Consider the following 17924-nt stretch of genomic DNA (forward strand, 5'->3'; position numbering starts at 1 on the left):
CCCCAGGAACAAACCGCAGCCTCACCCGAGCTCCCTTCTTATTCATCTCAACCACTTTCTTTTTGGTGTGCTTCGCAGTCTGACGCATAATGAAAGCCAGCTGTCGGCCCCCAGAGGCCACGAGGGAAGGGTCCGCAAACACTCTCAACGCCAGCTGCCCAGCCCAGGCTCTCACTTGATAAGTCACTTAAAGAAAGATGGCAGGAGGAGAGGAAAAAATGACGGTCGATGCCCTCGTTATCAGAGGATGAATTATCCACTGGCACTGTGCATTTTCTGAGGCTTCCAGTGTCCCAGGAGTGGATTTGCAGATTTATCCCAAGCTGGAGAAAGAAAGAAAGGGAGGAAGGAAGAAAGAAAAGTATGTCCTATTTGCGATATAAGCAGGATTTAGGATTCAAAACGATGACTAATTATTGATGGGGCAAACAGAGAATTACCTGGTTCCCAGTTAATATAAACGAATATGTTTAATGTGAGAGAAGGACAGAGCAACACGGAGTTCCCATTTCCCCTTGTAAAATATTTACTGTTCAGGTCCTCCTCACCAGTCAAATCAGTCAAATATTTACTGTCAAAGTTCAGGGGCAAGGAGAGACACGTGGCCGTATGTGATGCTATGATACATGCTGGCCAGAATGGAGTCAGAGCCCCTAAGTTTTAATCTTCATTTAACCACCCTGGCTCTCTGTGTTCCTGGAAGAAAAAAAAAAAAATCACTGAAATATTTTCTGCCAACCGGTGAGTTATTAAACAGAAATTATATGGCTCAGATGGTCAAGAATCTGCCTGCAATGCAGGAGATAAGGGTTCGATCCCTGGGTCGGGAAGATTCCTTGGAGGAGGGCATGGCAACCCACTCCAGTATTCTTGGCCTGGAGAATCCCACGGACAGAGGAGCTTGGCGGGCTACAGACCACAGGGTCGCAAAGATCTGAACACAGCTGAGCGACTAAGACTTTCACGTTTCTTCCTCTTGTGCTTTATGAAGGCTCGCGACAAACGTCTGCATGTATTTTCGAGGGCTTCGAGACTCTGTGATGTTGTTCATTTGGATGGGCTTTTGCCGCTTGGTTGAATCACACCGACATTGTAAAACACACGCGCGGTCTTTAACATCAGCTTGGAATTCAGCAAAGATAGGCGGTATATCTTTCAACACTGTCAAGTTTTACACCATTGTAATCATTCTCAGTACAAAGGAAATGCTTGTTCTAGAGTTTAGGGTGCCCCTTTCTCCAAAAAGTGTATATAATTTGCCCTTTGAGTTTGGTTATGGTCCTGAGGGGTTTCTCTGCGGGCTCGAATGATAAAAAAAAATCCCCTATGAATGCAGGAGACACCGGTTGGATCCCTGGGTTGGGAAGATCCCCTGGAGGAGGAAATGGCAACTCACTCTAGTATTCTTGTCTGGGAAATCTCAGTGGCAGTGGAGCCTGGTGGGTGGGACGGGCGGCTACAGTCCATGGAGTCACAAAGAATCGGACAGGACCGAGCAACTAAGCGACAGCAGCACCGTGGTCCTGACACGTCCTGTTGATTCCTCCTGGCACAGGAGAGTGAGGCTGGGTGGTGGTGGGGGGGCGGGGAGAGCAGGGAATTGGGGTGGATAACTGAGGGGCGGGAAGAGGTGTTTGCCCTGTCCTGCACACAGCTATTCATCCATTGCATTCAGCCTCCACTTTGCTATTCAGTTCCCATCTCAGTTTTCCTCTCTGCATCTGGGAAGCCCCTGTATCTGTCCACAAGAAGCAAGCATATTCTGTTGGTTGCAACAGGATCTACACGTCTGAAGTGACTCAGCTTTCAACACTGCCTAAAGGTTTGTGAGTAGGTCCCCTACCCTCTGTCTGGCTTCTGCGAGGAGTGCAGGCCTGAGTCAACTTCCTAATAAAACTGACCAAAACACCCAACGGGAGTCTATCTATTCCTCTGCCGAGTATCAACAAAAGCTGTTGGAAAGATTCTGGTGGCTCTGCCACCTCTGCTGGGTCCATGAGAATGTTTCCACTGGGCCTTTCTCTTCCTTTATTTATTGATGGTCTTAATTCCTTTTTTAAATTTATTTTTAATTGAAGGTTAATTGCTTTACAATACTGTGAGGGTCTCTGCCATACATCAGCATGAATCAGCCACAGGGATCCGAATGTCCCCTCCCTGCTGGACCTCCCTCCCGCCAGTCTAGGTCATCGCAGAGCCCCCTGTTGTGCACCCCCTGTTGCACAGCAGCTCCCCACGCGTCGTCCGTTTTTGTGCGATGTGCAATGTGCGCCTTTCAGCGCTGCTCTCCCAATCCCTCCCGCCCTCTCCTTCCCCACTGGGCCCGCAAGTCTGTTCTCCACTGGACGTTTCTCTTTTGGTTTAATGTTTTCAGCTGCAGCTGTGTGCTAAACAGAGAAAATCCACTGTCAGGACTTTCTGGGCCTTGGGTCAAATGTCCCTCGGTTGTCATTCTAATCTTAAGGTCCTTTAAACAAAAGAGCTTTGTCTCCAAACATGGATCAGTTATTTCCTAAATTAGGTGAATAGCTTACCTAAGCTAAGACAGGAAGCCACTTTATTAATGGATTCAGGACAAATCCACAACATTAAAACATTTGATATCGCTCATAAATACAAAAGGGAAATAAATCTGGCTGAGAACAAGAAAAATGCCTGGGTCCAATCTCTCTTAAATCCCTTAAAGTTAGAAAAAAAAAAATGAAATCTTTCCTGATACCTCAAATTTTCACAATGTTGTCTTCAGCTTTACTCTGTCCCTCACCTATTTTTCATTTAAAAAACCTACGTCTTAAACACTCCATGCGCTACTCACTTTTCATTTCTCGATAGGAGTTTGGAGGAATTCTTTTAAATCACTGGAAATCATGGACAAAATAATGGAAATCTTCCTCAGCAGGAGTTTCTTTAATTGCCGACACTCTTTGCTCCAGCGTGAATTTATCACCACTAAGGGTATTGGCCTGGTGAAACTTCAAAAATCTCCTTCTTCCAAGAATATTTGGAAGGACTGAAAAAAATAGACAGTATTCCCTCATCATTATCAGAGCGATTCTGCACACTTACCTGCATGCTTTTCCCCAGATTCACAGCTGCTTCGACAAGATTATCCAAAAGAAGAAAAAATGGAGATTCAGTGGAAGGTAGTCTTTAGGCTTCTAATCAAGAGTTATTCCTATACGGAGCCCCTGAGTGTTTCCAGAGTGTATTTGACAGTCACCTTGCACGAGAATCTTTTTTTTCCTAATTTTACTTTGCTCAAGTCCTACTGTGGAACTCCTTCATCTTTAAGAAAGTAAGGTCAGGAAATCTACTTTTAAGTAATTCCCCAAGTGAATGAATGCTAAAGTTTGACACCCGTTAAAACATGGACCTATACCAAACCTGGCCTTCCCCGGTGGCTCAGCAGTGAAGAATCTGCCTGCAAGTCAGGAGCTGCAGTAGACACAAGCTTGATCCCTGGGTTGAGAAGATCCCCTGGAGGAGGGCATGACAACCCACTCCAATATTCTTGCCTGGAGAATCTTGGGCATAGGAGCCTAGTGGGCTACAGTTCATGGGGTCGCAAAAAGTCAGACACAACAAAAGTCAGACACACAAGCGACCTAGCATGCACGCAAGCATACCAAACATAATTGCAGTGGAAGGCTTCTAAAGCACAAAATAAAAGCCTACTAAATGTGACTATTTCAAAACAAACAAGAAATTGTTTAACGGCCACCACAACCAATGTTAAACCATAACCTAAAACCAGTTAGAGATTAGTACTCAGTTTAAAGACTGATAAGTCACATTTTAAAAAGGCATGAAACTCGGGAGAAAAATTAGGCAAGATATTTTAAAAAGCCTTTCAAAGCAATAAACTCAAATGTTCAAAAAAAAGTATGAAAAGATGTTCAGTTTAACTGGTAGTCAGGGAACTACAAATCCAAACAAAAACAAAATGCCATTTTATAAACTTTCAAAATTAAGACATTTGTTAGTACCAGTCATAATCAGAAAGGCAGATAAACAGGAGCTCTTGTAAACTACTGGAGTATAAATTGGTGCAACCGCTTTGGAAGGAATGTTCAAATGCGCGTGCCAGCAACTGAGAGGGCACCTATGGCCGTATAACCTACTAAAACAAATGACCAGCTTTGTGCAAAAGGATATACGTGTGATGACCCTGCTTATAATTGCTCCGAGTCAGAACAAATGAAATATGGGATTTTTGTATGACAGAAAAATGTACTTAAAAGAAATGAGCAAGACCTGTATGTGTCCGAATGAATAGTTTTCAAAAGCTAAATTGAGTGAAAAAAATTAGGCACAGAAGGGAATTGATGTTATTTTATTATTTTTGTGGATGTTAAGGCACAGTACCTGCACACACCAAGATATGATCAAATGCACCTAGATTAGTAACTTCCATGTGGATTGCAAGGTTATAAACCAAATTCACCACAACAATTGCTTCTAGAGAGGGAAAGAGAAATGAGACACAGGAGAAAAATTCAGATTGTTAACACCATTAATAGTTAATAGTTACCTTTCTTTATTTGCTATCTGCTTCATGTTTAGTATCATATTTAACCTACTAGCAATCATTTAGGGTGCCGTTACTAATGTCCACTATTTTTAAATGTTATATTTCTAGTATTGATGCATGCATACACACACATTTTAAATCTCAAGCCAATTTAGGAGTAGGGAAGAAACATATTCTAAATCTGAGTAATGAGATTTGGGTGCAAGTTAGTGGATCATATTATTTCTGTCATTTCTCTTTTTTGTTTTTGTTTTTAGCTTTTCTTTAAAATATATACCTAAGATCACGTTAGAATGCCTATGACACTTTTTCAATTAAAGGAAAAATTCTGTTTTTCTGCTTCACTTCATCTATACTATTTCTGACCTATATACCCCCCACTCAAACACACACACACACACACACACACACACACACACACACACGCTATGCCACACACACATTTGGGTGTATATGCGTGTACGTGTATATATGCCTGTATGTGTGAGTGTGCATGTATGTATGAATCTGTGTACATGTGTCTGTTATATTATTGTAACTTCCTAAGCTACGTCCACACCAAGATGTCTACAGTGGCTCTATTCATAATTGCCCAAACTTGGGAGCGACCAAGAAGTCCTTCAGCAGGTAAAAGGGTGAGTGAAGTCTGCCCAGACAGCAGAGGGTCATCCAGGACCGAAAAGAAACGAGGAATCCAGCCGAGAGAGACGAGGAGGAGCCTTGGATGCGCACTACCTAGTGAATGAAGCCAGTGGTCCTGAAGCCTAGGGAAAAGGCTCCATACGGTATGTTTCCAGCCTGAATGATGTCTGGGGAAGGCAGAATTGCGCAGACAAGACTGGTGGTTACCAGGTGCTAGGGCAGGGGAGATGAATAGACCGAGCCCCGGGGCCTTTTGGTCCTGAGACCCGATTCTGTATGACTGTAGGGTGAGTAATATGTCGTGGTACTTTTGCTCGTACCTATAGAATGTAACCATCAAGCGTGGAGGCTAATGTAAGCTATGGGCTTTGGGTGATTATAGGGTGTCAATGCGGGTTCATCCTGGGTACCAAAGGCACCATTCTGATGAATGATATTGATAGGGTGGGAGGCTGAGTAGCTGTGGGGCAGGGTGTGTGGAAAATCTCTGTACTGCCTTCTTAATTCTGTTGTAAACTCAACAGTGAAAAGAGCCCCGGCTCAAAAGTTTAAGTGACTTAACAGAGGTTGACAGATGGAGAGCTGAAACCGGGCTGGTGTGACACCATAACCTGTTTCTAGCCCACACACTGGAAGCATGGGTGTTATTACTGGCTGTTGTTTAGAAGCTCAGCCGTGTCTGACTCTTGGCGACCCATGGACTGTAGCCCGCCAGGCTCCTCTGTCTGTGGGGTTCTATGGGCAAGAAGACTGGAGTGGGTTGCCATTTCCTTCTCCAGGGCATCTTCCCCACCCAGGGATCGACCCCAGTCTCACGTCTCCTGCATTAGCAGGCGAGTCCTTTACCACCAATGCTACCTTGGAAGCCCTCTGTTGGTATAGAAATGAATCCACTAAGGCGTCGAGCCGTCGAAACTGCCTCACCTTCAAACCATCTCTAGCACTTAGTCTGTCTTAAGGAGTCACCAAGGGCTCTCTTCAGAAAACTCCTCCCCAGCCCCTCGAGCCCGCTCAGGAACAGTCATTCATCCTTCTGATCCTTTCCGATTAGTCATTTTGAGTTGAATCTGATCACTGAATCCGATTATGGAAATTACCGGCCACTTTGAATGTCTTAATCCCCGGGGGCAGGTCGATCCCTCCCAACATCCAGCAGGAAGGAAAAAGGAACAAAGAAGAAAGAAACCTGAGCGCCTGCCTCTCCGTTTCCTCACCTCGCTCTGGAAAACTACAGATGTATCACTTTGCAGGCAAAACCCCAGGGCCCCAGGGCCCTCTCAGCTTTGCCAGTGCCGTCTCAGTGGGTCAGGCACACTCACACCAGAGCTTAGCTAACAAGAACCCAAGTCTGTGTTGTGCAGAAGGAAGGGTGGGCTTTTCAGTGGGGTGTGTGTGTGTGTGTGTGAAGGGTGGGCTTTTCAGTGGGGTGTGTGTGTGTGTGTGTGTGTGCATATGTGCTTGGTTGTGCCCGACTCGTTACGACCCCATGGACTATAGCTTGCCAGTCTCCTCTGTCCTTGGAATTTTCCAGGCAGGAATACTGGAGTGGCTGCCATTTCCTACTCCAGGGGATCTTCCCGACCCAGGGACTGAACTCGCGTCTCCTAGGACTTCTGCATTGGCAGGCAGATTCTTTACCACTGGGGCCACCTCGCTGATGCTGTTCCCAGATATTTCTTGTTTCTGATGTTAAAGATGATGCATTCTCACCAGCTTGCTACTTACTCTTCAGAAATTGGAAACAATTATTAATATTTTAAGCAGACACTGCCTTCCTGTTTCTGTGCCTTCAAAACTCAGGTCAACTGCGTTAGGTTTACCTAGCACCTGGACGTTGCAGCAGACTGCTGCTAAGGTGATGAGAGATGGTCCAGGTTCCCCCGGGGCGTGAACCCACATGGAGCATTAGGTTCGCAGTTCAGCTTAAGGAGCCTCTGTTCGCAGAACTATCAGACTGGTGTGGTCCCTGCTCTTTGCGTATATATTTTTAACCCTGTATGGAGGGTTGGTGGCTTCATCAGGCTTCCTAAAACGCAGGGTTGACTTGAAGGGCACACATGCCCCAGAAGTGCTTGACCATCTCTTCTCATGGCTGGGTGACCCCTCTTTCTCGTATCTCAGTCCCTGTTGGTGGGCCTGTTCCCTGTTCTCCTTAATAACAACTGGCTGGTCACTTCCGTTTCTTCCAGCAAATCACAGAAGAGGCAAAGTTGCCTGCTCTCTGTTTAACCTGCTTCGTTTGGTCAGCTCTCCTGCACAGCCAGGGTGTCTCCTAGGCTTTCCTGAGGCCAGATGGCTATTTTCCTGGTATGGCCAGTCGCCAGTCCCGTCCAATTGAAAAATAGGAGACCTGATACCATTTCCATAAAGCATACACATTAAAAAAAAAAAAAATCAGGCACTGATCTAAATGTTGTGCCTGATCATATTTTAAATCTCTCCCACTCTAACTGAACCTATTCGTCATCTCAGCGGAAGCGTCTCGGTATTTCACTTTATCCTCCTCCCTCCAGGCCTTCTGACCTCCCGGAGCGTCTCTTGGCTGTGCTCCCAGCCCCGAACCAGCGACAGTCCTTTCAAACACACTATCACCACCAGAAGCCTCCATTCGTTTTATCCCTCGCTTCCTCAATTCTCCGATTTCAACTTGCTAACAAAAGAGAACCCCTCTGTTAGAAAATCTTTCTGTATTTCACCTCTGCATCTCAGAATTTCTTTCCTATTAGTCTCCACATTCTTGTCCCTTTTGGTTTATAATTCATCTCCAGACTTCTGCTCTTCTGCACACACGTTCTCATCTAGTCAAATCCTCAAGAGGAAAAGCAAACGAATCCTCCTCCAGTCTTGCTTCCTCCTCAAACTACAGTCTCATGCTCTTCCCTCCTTCCACTGCTGAAAGTCTAAGAAGCGTAGCCCACACTCACTACCTCTGCTCTTTTCAGAAGTTATCCTTGACCTTAGCCTGCTCTAACCTGTTTTGACCACTTTGGAGAAAGTGTTCTCCAAGCCGACACAAAGACATCCGGTGTGCGAAGATCTCAGTGCTCGCTTATCAGTTTCCAAGCAGTCCGAACATTCTACAGCAGTAACATTTAATGCACCGCAGGACGTTCTCTTCTCAAATCCACTGCTGCATTTAATTCTCACGTTGGTATTGCTTCCATTTCATAACAGCTTCCCTTGTGGCTCAGCTGGTGAAGAAGCCGCCTGCAATGCGGGAAACTCAGGTTTGATCCTTGGCTCCGGAAGATCCCCTGGAGAAGGAAATGGCAACCTGCCCCAGTAGTCTTCCCTGGAGAAGCCCACGGACAGAGGAGCCTGGTGGGCTACAGTCCATGGACTCTCAAAAAGTCAGATATGACTTAGCAACTAAACCACCAGCAACCGCCACTTGTGGCTCAGCTGGTAAAGAATCTGCCTGCAATGTGGGAGACCTGGATTCAATCCCTGGGTTGGAAAGGTCCCCTGGAGAAGGGAAGGGCTGCCCACTCCAGTGTTCTGGCCTGGAGAGTTCCATGGACTAGTCTATGAGGTCGCAGAGAGTTGGACACAACTGAGCGACTTTCACTTTCCATTTTATAAACCAAGAAGCTATATAAACTGATTTGCACAAGTACCATAAGCTTTACAAAACTCATGTCAAGTCCAGTTCTTTTGACACCATGGACATTTAAAGCAACTGGAAATTGCCCTTGCGTTTCCTATGGCGTGATTCTTCTGGCTCATCCTCTGTGGGTCACTGTCTGTAACTATTCCATTAGTCGGCCGCTCCTTCAGTTCACCTTTCTACGCAGGTTTCTGCTGAAGTTTCAGTCTGGTTCTCTTTCCTCTTCCCTTCACACCGCTTCCTGGGGAACATATCTATCCGCATTGCCTGTGGCTCTCTCCCAAATTACATTCTGAGCCCGCTCGTTTCCACCAAGGTCCAGATTTTGTATTTCAGCCTCCACCTAAGCATCCCTCTATGGATGATTTTTGCTGGCACCATAAATTCAATATATCCGTGATCAAATGCATGATCTCACCTACAAACAAAGGAAACTAACAAAGTGTTCCCTACGGTTCCTTTTCCTTGGTCATCTCTATCATTTAATCACCTAATCCGCCCAACTAGTTCTCGTTGTTCAGGCCCTAAGTCGTGTCCAACTGTGCGACCCCATGGACTGCAGCTCCAAGCTTCCTTGTCCTCCACCATCTCCCGGAATTTGCTCAAGTTCATGTCCCTGGAGTCGGTGATGCCATCCAACCATCTCATCCTCTTTCATCCCCTTCTCCTGCCTTCCATCTTTCCCAGCACCAGCGTCTTTCCCAATGAGTTGGTTCTTCACATCAGGTGGCCAAAGTATTGGAGCTTCAGCATCAGCATCCAGCCAGAAGTCCAAATAATTCTGAATTTTCCTTTTCTCTCAGAAACCGACGACTTCCAATTCAGAACTTTTCCTGGAAAGTCTTGCTTCCCCGCACACGCCCGCCATCCTGGCGCAGATGCGTGTGATTTCTCACACAGATTATTCAGATCCTCCCTGGAAACGGCTTTGCATTCATCCCTTTCCATCCCAGAGGAATCTATCACATGACCTGGTCCTGTCACCCCTCTGTGTAAAGACCTCGGACACTATCTACGATTTACAGACACAAGGTCACATTCCTTTCCTAACCTGTCATTCCAAGCCACCCCCTATCTGACCCCAGCAGAACTTTTTAAACTTATGTCCCACTAGATCTCACTATGTGAGCGCATTTTCGCCAAATTGGGCAAATCACGTGCTAAACAAACACATCTGCTTTCTCCCTTCTGGAACTCTGCTGAGGCGTCAGGGGGGATCCGCTTATAACCACCCCCGCCCACTAAGCTGTTGTTCAGTCACTCAGTTGCGTCTGACTCTTTGCGACCCTGTGGCCTGAAACACACTAGGCTGCCCTGTCTTCCACCATCTCCTAGAATTTGCTCAAACTCACGTCCATTGAGTCGGTGATGCCATCCAGCCATCTCATCCAGCCACTATGTACTGGTTTCTACACTAGCTCTAACTTCTACACTGCTAAAAATAACCAGGAAACTGAGGGCTGCCTGGCCCTTCTCTCATAGATATAAAATGTATTCTAGAAATATCAATGTGCCTCAGGACCATTGTAGTTTTGAAATCAGCACATATAACCTGTTTGAGGGTAGAAAGGACAAGAATGTCCATTCAGAAGACTGGGGCACTTACTCACCCAAAAGCGATCGTCTCCTCTTTGCCAGGTTTTGTGAAACGTCCATTTCTCAATCTTCATGTAAAGGACTCATGATTGTCAGTAGACTTCCTGATTCCCCAGGCCTCTGACAAGAGCTTTCATCTCGTTGATTCCAAACAACTGTCAGTACTTGCATCTCTGATCCCCTCCACCTAGGTTTTATAGAATCCTGGGAATTACCCCAAACAGGAATGTTTTGGTCCTTAAACAGCTGTCTCAGAAACTTGACCCAGTGGGGGTCTCCCTGGTGGTCCAGTCTCTTCCCTGGTGGTCCAGAGGCTCCACCTCTCGATGCAGGAGGTGCAGGTTCCGTCCCTGGTCAGGGAAACTAAGATCCTACATGCCACAAGGACTTAAAAAACAACTTGACCCAATGGCCTGGGGTGAACAGCCTTGTCTCTCAAAACTCAGGTCCACCTGCAACTATAGAATGTGATCTTGCGTGAACATAAGTTCTTGTGATGTGATTACTTAAGATGAGGTCACACTGGATTAAGGCGGGCCCTAAGTCCATGGCTGGCATCCTCGGGAGAAGGCCCCATGGGACACAGACACACGTGGAGGCAGAGGTTCAAGTGAAAAGTCTAGAAGCCAAGGAGTGTTGAGAGCTGACAAGAGAAAGGCAGGCAGAGGTGTGGAATAGGCTCTTCCGGCTGACCACTTGATGCCAGACCTCTAGCCATCAGAACTCCGGGGAATCCGTTGCTATGGTCTTCAGGCATTCCCTTTCCAGTTGCAGGGTTCTGTTCCAGCAGCCCCAGGTGGCCAGTCAGTTCGGTCAACCCTGGGCTCAGAAAACTGCCACCCAGCTTAGGTCACATCACATTTCCTGCACTTTTGGGGGGGGTTCCTTTTTTAAAAAATAGTCCCTGACACATCCCAGAAAGTCACCTCTGCATCTTTTTGGGAGGGGGACAGACTTTTGGAGGTTTTCCTGAGTCCGCTTTCCCACCCCGCCCCCCGCCAGGCCCCCCTCCCCCGCACAGGCCTTGTCTCTCCTCTGTCAGCGTTATCCCTAAGCTCGTCCAGGGGAACTGTATCTGCAGCTTCTGAGAGAGTCAGTCAGGACGTCAGACTCCCACTCCTTCATCACCCAGTGCCTCTGGTCAGAACACATGCTCCTGCCTATTGCAACTTTAGAGCCTCCTCTGCCTGGTGGCTCAGATGCTAAAGAAACCGCCTGCAACGCGAGAGACCCAGGTTCGATCCCTGGCTCAGGAAGATCCCTTGGAGAAGGACATGGCCACCCACTCCAGTATTCTTTCCTGGAGAATCCCCACGGACAGAGGAGCCTGGCAGACTGCAGTCCTTGAGGTCACAGAGTCGGACATGACTGAGCGACTCGCACGCTGCCCGTGACACTTATCACACTCTGCCTTCATTGAAGCTGGTTGCACACAATTCTTGCCTTCCGCCCACAACTGATTAAAACTCTTAAAGACAGGCAGCAGATTACAGTCACATCCGTGTACAAACGAGCACGTTTGGTAATACATGCATTCAATACCCATCTATTTCCAGCCCACAATATAGGAAGTAGGTCTCAAGGTAATTAGTCGGTGTTTGGTCAACAAGCCTTGGATGAAAATGTGATATCTGAAGCTTTCCTTTGCCTCCTTTTAGCCTGCTGAAAAATAAGCCTAGACCTTTCTTTGCTTCAGCTTCCCTACCCTTCTGGTTAAATTATTTGCTATCAGACACCACTGACACCCCTCCTTTTTCTTTGAGGCAGGAAACAGCCCCCAGCATACATTACTCTGAACCCATCCCACTTCTAAATCTCAAAGACCAGAGAGCAGACGAAGCTGGAGAGAGGCCAGAGGGACCCACTTTACTCCTCCTCCTGGGTTGTGCCCCCGTGTCTAATCTTCCCCACCCTACTAGGTGATTTAAGAATTTCATCCTTTCTTTGGACTGGAAGAGGAAGCGGGGGCTGGAATTAGGTGTACATAAACTGTTGAAACGGCTTTCAATGGACTCTGAAGGCTGAGCCAGACTATTGTGTGGATCGAGCTGCCCAAGCCTCTCGTTTGAGAACGAAGGTCTGCAGGCTTTCTCTGGCACAATGCCTATCAGCAGAATCGCTGAAGCCGAGGCTCAGAAATAAATAACTGCTCTCTCCAAGCAGGAGGCTGGTAAACAATGCAGACACTGAGCCCTGCCAAGAGGAAGCCCATAAAGCAGGCAACTGCTGAATCCGATGCCAAAAGGGGAGACTTCCACTCTAATCACTAAAGCTTTCAGAAAGCTAAATCAGACCCGAGAGCCGTCAAGCTCCGGCAGAATGACAGCGGCAGAGAGATCAGGGGCTCCGATGTTCCCGTTCACATGAGAATCCTTCAAGGATCTTCTAGGCTTGTCAGAGCATCAGACCCTGTCTCAAACGCTTTATTGGAACTTCTGATGCCGCACTGCAGATTTGTGACTTACTTTAACTGCCCCAGATGATCTGACGCACGCCCACGGTGGGGAGAAAAACACGTAGTGGTCCTTTCTGGCTCATGTGCCTTCTCCAGTTACTAAATGGTGACCTGCAGCTAATGTGTTCTTATTACTGGAGTGTAATTGCTTTGCAGCATTGTGTTAGTTCTGCTGTTCAATCAAGTGGACCCGTTTTATGTGGACATGTATCCCCTCCCTGCGGGGCCTCCCTCCCACCCCCCACCCCCGCCACCCCACGCTCAGCTGAGCTCCCTGTGTCTTATAACAGGTTCCCACTAGCTAGCTATTTTACACATGAGAGTGTGTCTGTGTGCATGTATGTCCAGTTGTGTCTGACCCTGCGACCCCATGGACTGAGGCCCGCCAGGCTCCTCTGCACATGGGATCCTCCAGGCAGGATTACTAGCGTGGGTAGCCTCTCCCTTCTGCAGGGGATCTTCCTGACCCAGGACTGAACCCTCATTTCTCACGTCTCCTGCATCGGCAGGCGAGTTCTCTACCCCTGCGCCATCTGGGAAGCGCAGTAGTGGGTACATGTCACTTCTAATCTCTTAAGCCGTGAAGCCAGTTCTCTCAGCACTAAAAACAGAGATGATAATAGTACCTTATCACAGATCTATATGAGGATTGAATAAAATAGTACATACAAAGGGCCAAGCAACATGATTGTTACACAGTCATTGCTGAATAAACTCCTTCCAGAGAGGCTAATTTCCTATTAGCTGCAGCTACCAAATGCACGTCCACACTTCAGTCAGAAATTCTATGCTATTAATTCTCATCGTAAAACGTGGTTGCTGTATCAGCCATTTCCTGAAGGAGATAAAATATGACTCTATAATGAATATTACTTTTATTTGTTGAAATACTCGTAGAGCGTTTGATCCCCAGGAAGTTATCATCATCAATGGTTTTACGAGTGTACAGAGAGTCATTTTTAGGTGTGGAGCAAGAGAAAAGTAAATATGAATGCTTCTCCACTGTTCAAAGACGAAGGTCCTGAGATCAAAGAGCCCGAGGGACGTGACCACATCCCTGGAGACAGTGCCAGAGGCCCCCTTGCTGATAAGGCAGCTGCAGGTGCCTCGCACCCGAGCTCCCCTCTGAGTGCCTGCTCCAGCGCTCTGCGGGCAAGAAGCACTGCAGAGCGTCCGAGAATTATTTTATGACCCTAATAGTCATTGTTTCTTTAGCGACTGAAGTCTACACCTGTCACGCTCGGGTTTTGTTTTTTTTCTTCCTCTTTTTTAATCTGGAAACTTTCCTTTCCTCAGAGGCTCCTAAGTAAGAAATTAGAACAATAAAAATGGAGAGTTTTTTTTAAAAAGGTGACTACCTCCTTGTTGAACTCCGGGCCACCTCAGCTGTTAAAACAGACAGCCTGTGGGGCTCCCTGGAGTGGGAAATCCCCGACTATCTCGGGGAGCTTATTCAGTGACCAAAGGGGATTCTACAACTTCTCTGCACACACACACACAAACACACACACACACACACACGCAACCTAGCCTCTACCCACCTCCTTCCTCTGCTCAGGTCTTTTATCAGCCTGTTGGCTAGGCTTTGGCAATGGAACCGTAGAAAGCTCAATCACATAAAAGCACCTAATACGTTTGCTCATAATTTCTAATGTTTCACACCTGCTGCAAGACAGTGGCGCACTCTGCTTTCTGTAAGAGCTTTAACAAGGCGACTTACTGCCATCCTTTGATAAGAGTATATTTCATAGATTATATGACTTTGTAAGTTTTTTGAATAGTCAAGCTGTACAGTATTCTCCCACCCCCCAAGGGTTTGTGTTTTCCTAGTAACTGTTTTGTTCTGTTTTATTTTTCTAGACCATCAATTTGGTTAAAGTTGCATTCCATGGTAAACATAGGAGAGTTCAAAACAAGAAGAGGCTTACTCAGCGTGTTTCTTTGAATATCACCATCCATGTCCCAAGGACAGTACTGGAATTTCAGGGTAACCCTTGTGTTCATATGGCCTATATAACGTTTCTTTTATGATAAGTTATTTTATCAAGAAAACCAAATCATTGTCTGATCACTGTGTAGGGACATATGCTGTTATTTATTTAAATACCTAACATAATAATTTTATTGGGGAAAATTTTGTAAGACTATATGGGCTTCCCTGGTGGGTCAGATGGTAAACGACCCACCTGCAATGCAGGAGACCTGGGTTGGGTCCCTGGGTTGGGAAGATCCCCTGGAGGAAGGCGTGGCAACCCACTCCAGTATTCTTGCCTGGGAAATCCCATGGACAGAGGAGCCTGGTGGGCTGCAGCCCCTGGGGTCACAAAGAGTCAGATGCGACTGAGCAACTAAGCACACACATATGAAAGTATGGGAGTATCTCAAAGGGAAATGAGCGAAAAGTGCTCATCCCCTGACGTCTCTAGAAAGTAACCAAAGCAGTGCTGGGCGACAGCACAGATGTGAGCCATGTGTGCAATGTTTAAGGGGTCTAGTAGCCACACTTCAAAAGAAATAAAAAGAAACAGGCAAGATTATTTAACCCAGTGTATTCAAAAGTTTATTTAAATATGTAATCAACATAAAAATTATTAGTGAACAATATTATTATACTTTCTTTTTTTATTATGTCTTAAAAATCTGGAGTATATTTTGTAGAATGTCTCAGTTTTGACTCACTGAATTTCAGGTCCCCATTGGCCATGCTTGGCTGATGGCTACTTACTGTATTGGGTAGTGATGATCTAAAGAAATTTTTAAAGGAAAAAATTAGAAATCCAGGAGAAAATTCAAATGATGGTAAGACTTAAATAATGCAGATAGAGAGGGATGGATATGTGACATATTTATGACCTTGTTTTTAAGTCTAACAGGACAAGACACAGAATGAATACATTTATGTTATTAGAACACTAACCTATGAAATACAACTTTGCTTAAATTGGATAAAAGGCAACTTTTCTATGATGTACTTTTTTTTTTTTAAAAGAATTGTCTCCCCTGCCATCATTAACGTGGGTTTGTAGATCTAACCAGAAGAGCAGTGGAGACACAGCAGCAGGTATTTCATGAGAACGTGCTTTAACTTCCACAGTTTTTTCAGAGTTGTGAGAAATTCAAAAACATTAGACTTCTTTGCTGGACAGTAATTTTGGTGTATTGGAATGAGCCAGTTAGGTCTGGATATCAGTTTGCTTGGTCAGTGAATTCCTTGTCTGAACCTCACTGATTTCTGTGAACTAGATGCAGTGATCCCAGCCTCACAGGGTGAGGTGATCTGATGAGACCAGGTCCTTGTTGTGGTCACTCAGCTGTTCAGTCACTCAGTTGTGTCCAGCTCTTTGTGATCCCAATGGACTGCGGCACGCCAGGCTTCCCTGTCCTTCACCATCTCCCAGAGCTTGTTCAAACTCATGTCCACTGAGTTGATGATGCCATCCAACCCTCTCATCCTCTGTCGCCCACTTCTCCTGCCCACGGTCTTCCCCAGCATCAGAGTCTTTTTCCAGAGACTCTTTTTCCAGAGTCAGCTCTTCGCATCAAATAGCCAAATATTAGAACTTCAGCTTCAGCATCAGTCCCTCTAATGAATATTCAGGGTTGATTTCCTTCAGGATTGACAGGTTTGATCTCCTTGCAGTCCAAGGGACTCTCAAGAGTCTTCTCTAGCACCACAGTTCAAAAGCATCAATTCTTCAGTGCTCAGCCTTCTTTATGGTCCAACTCTGACATCCATAATGTGATGTCTAATTCACAGCAGCAGCTCAGAGAAGAACTCTTTTTAACCTCCTTGACTCTATTTCATAGTGTGTTGTGGTCTGCTTGGTGAAAGATAGAGAATATGTCCCAAAGAATCCTCAAGCAAGGCAAGACAGCCTCTAATGTAAAGCTAGTGTGAATCACAATTTAAGAGCCCTAGAAAATTGAAGAATGAGGACTGAAGACAGTGTGAAGGAAATGGGATTTGACCTTGCTTTCACCATCATAAACCTCAGCTCTAGACATGGGAAGAACATTGCAGGTAGGAAGATGAGGAACCGATGCCCAGTAGTGCTTGTGATGGAGTGACCAACTGAGTCGATTTGCTTGGAACTGAGGTGGTCCCCAGGAGGCAGGACACTCCAGGCTAAAACTGGGGCAAACTGGGCTGCTTTGTCACTCTCAGTTCAGTTCAGTTCAGTTCAGTCGCTCAGTTGTGTCCGACTCTTTGTGACCCCATGAATTGCAGCACACCAGGCCTCCCTGTCCATCACCAACTCCCAGAGTTCACTCAGACTCATGTCCATCGAGTCAATGATGCCATCCAGCCATCTCATCCTCTGTCGACCACTTCTCCTCCTGCCCCCAATCCCTCCCAGCGTCAGAGTTTTTTCCAATGAGTCAACTCTTCGCATGAGGTGGCCAAAGTACTGGCATTTCAGCTTTAGCATCATTCCTTCCAAAGAAATCCCAGGACTGATCTCCTTCAGAATGGACTGGTTGGATCTCCTTGCAGTCCAAGGGACTCTCAAGAGTCTTCTCCAACACCACAGTTCAAAAGCATCAATTCTTCGGTGCTCAGCCTTCTTCACAGTCCAACTCTCACATCCATATATGACCACTGGAAAAACCATAGCCTTGACTAGACAGACCTTTGTTGGCAAAGTAATGTCTCTGCGTTTGAATATGCTATCTAGGTTGGTCATAACTTTTCTTCCAAGGAGTAAGCATCTCTTAATTTCATGGCTGCAATCACCATCTGCAGTGATTTTGGAGCCCAAAAAAATAAAGCCTGACACTGTTTCCACTGTTTCCCCATATATTTCCCGTGAAGTGATGGGACCAGATGCCATGATCTTCGTTTTCTGAATGTTGAGCTTTAAGCCAACTTTTTCACTCTCCACTTTCAATTTCATCAGGGGGCTTTTTAATTCCTCTTCACTTTCTGCCATAAGGGTGGTGTCATCTGCATATCTGAGGTTATTGATATTTCTCCCGGCAATCTTGATCCCAGCTTGTGCTTATTCCAACCCAGCATTCTCATGATGTACTCTGCATATAAGTTAAATAAGCAGGGTGACAATATACAGCCTTGACCTACTCCTAGCAGAGGA

General features: G+C 46.0%; 1 long non-coding RNA gene across 1 annotated transcript; it reads right to left on the bottom strand.

The window, feature by feature from the left end:
- On the bottom strand, positions 509 to 10871 carry LOC106503291. Its single transcript, XR_001296932.2, has 2 exons — positions 10391 to 10871; positions 509 to 696 (listed from the first exon to the last, which is right to left on the bottom strand). It is a non-coding gene; the product is annotated as an uncharacterized LOC106503291 (long non-coding RNA).

This window comes from Capra hircus, chromosome 19 (genome assembly GCF_001704415.2).
Source record: "Capra hircus breed San Clemente chromosome 19, ASM170441v1, whole genome shotgun sequence".
NCBI lineage: Eukaryota > Metazoa > Chordata > Mammalia > Artiodactyla > Bovidae > Capra > Capra hircus.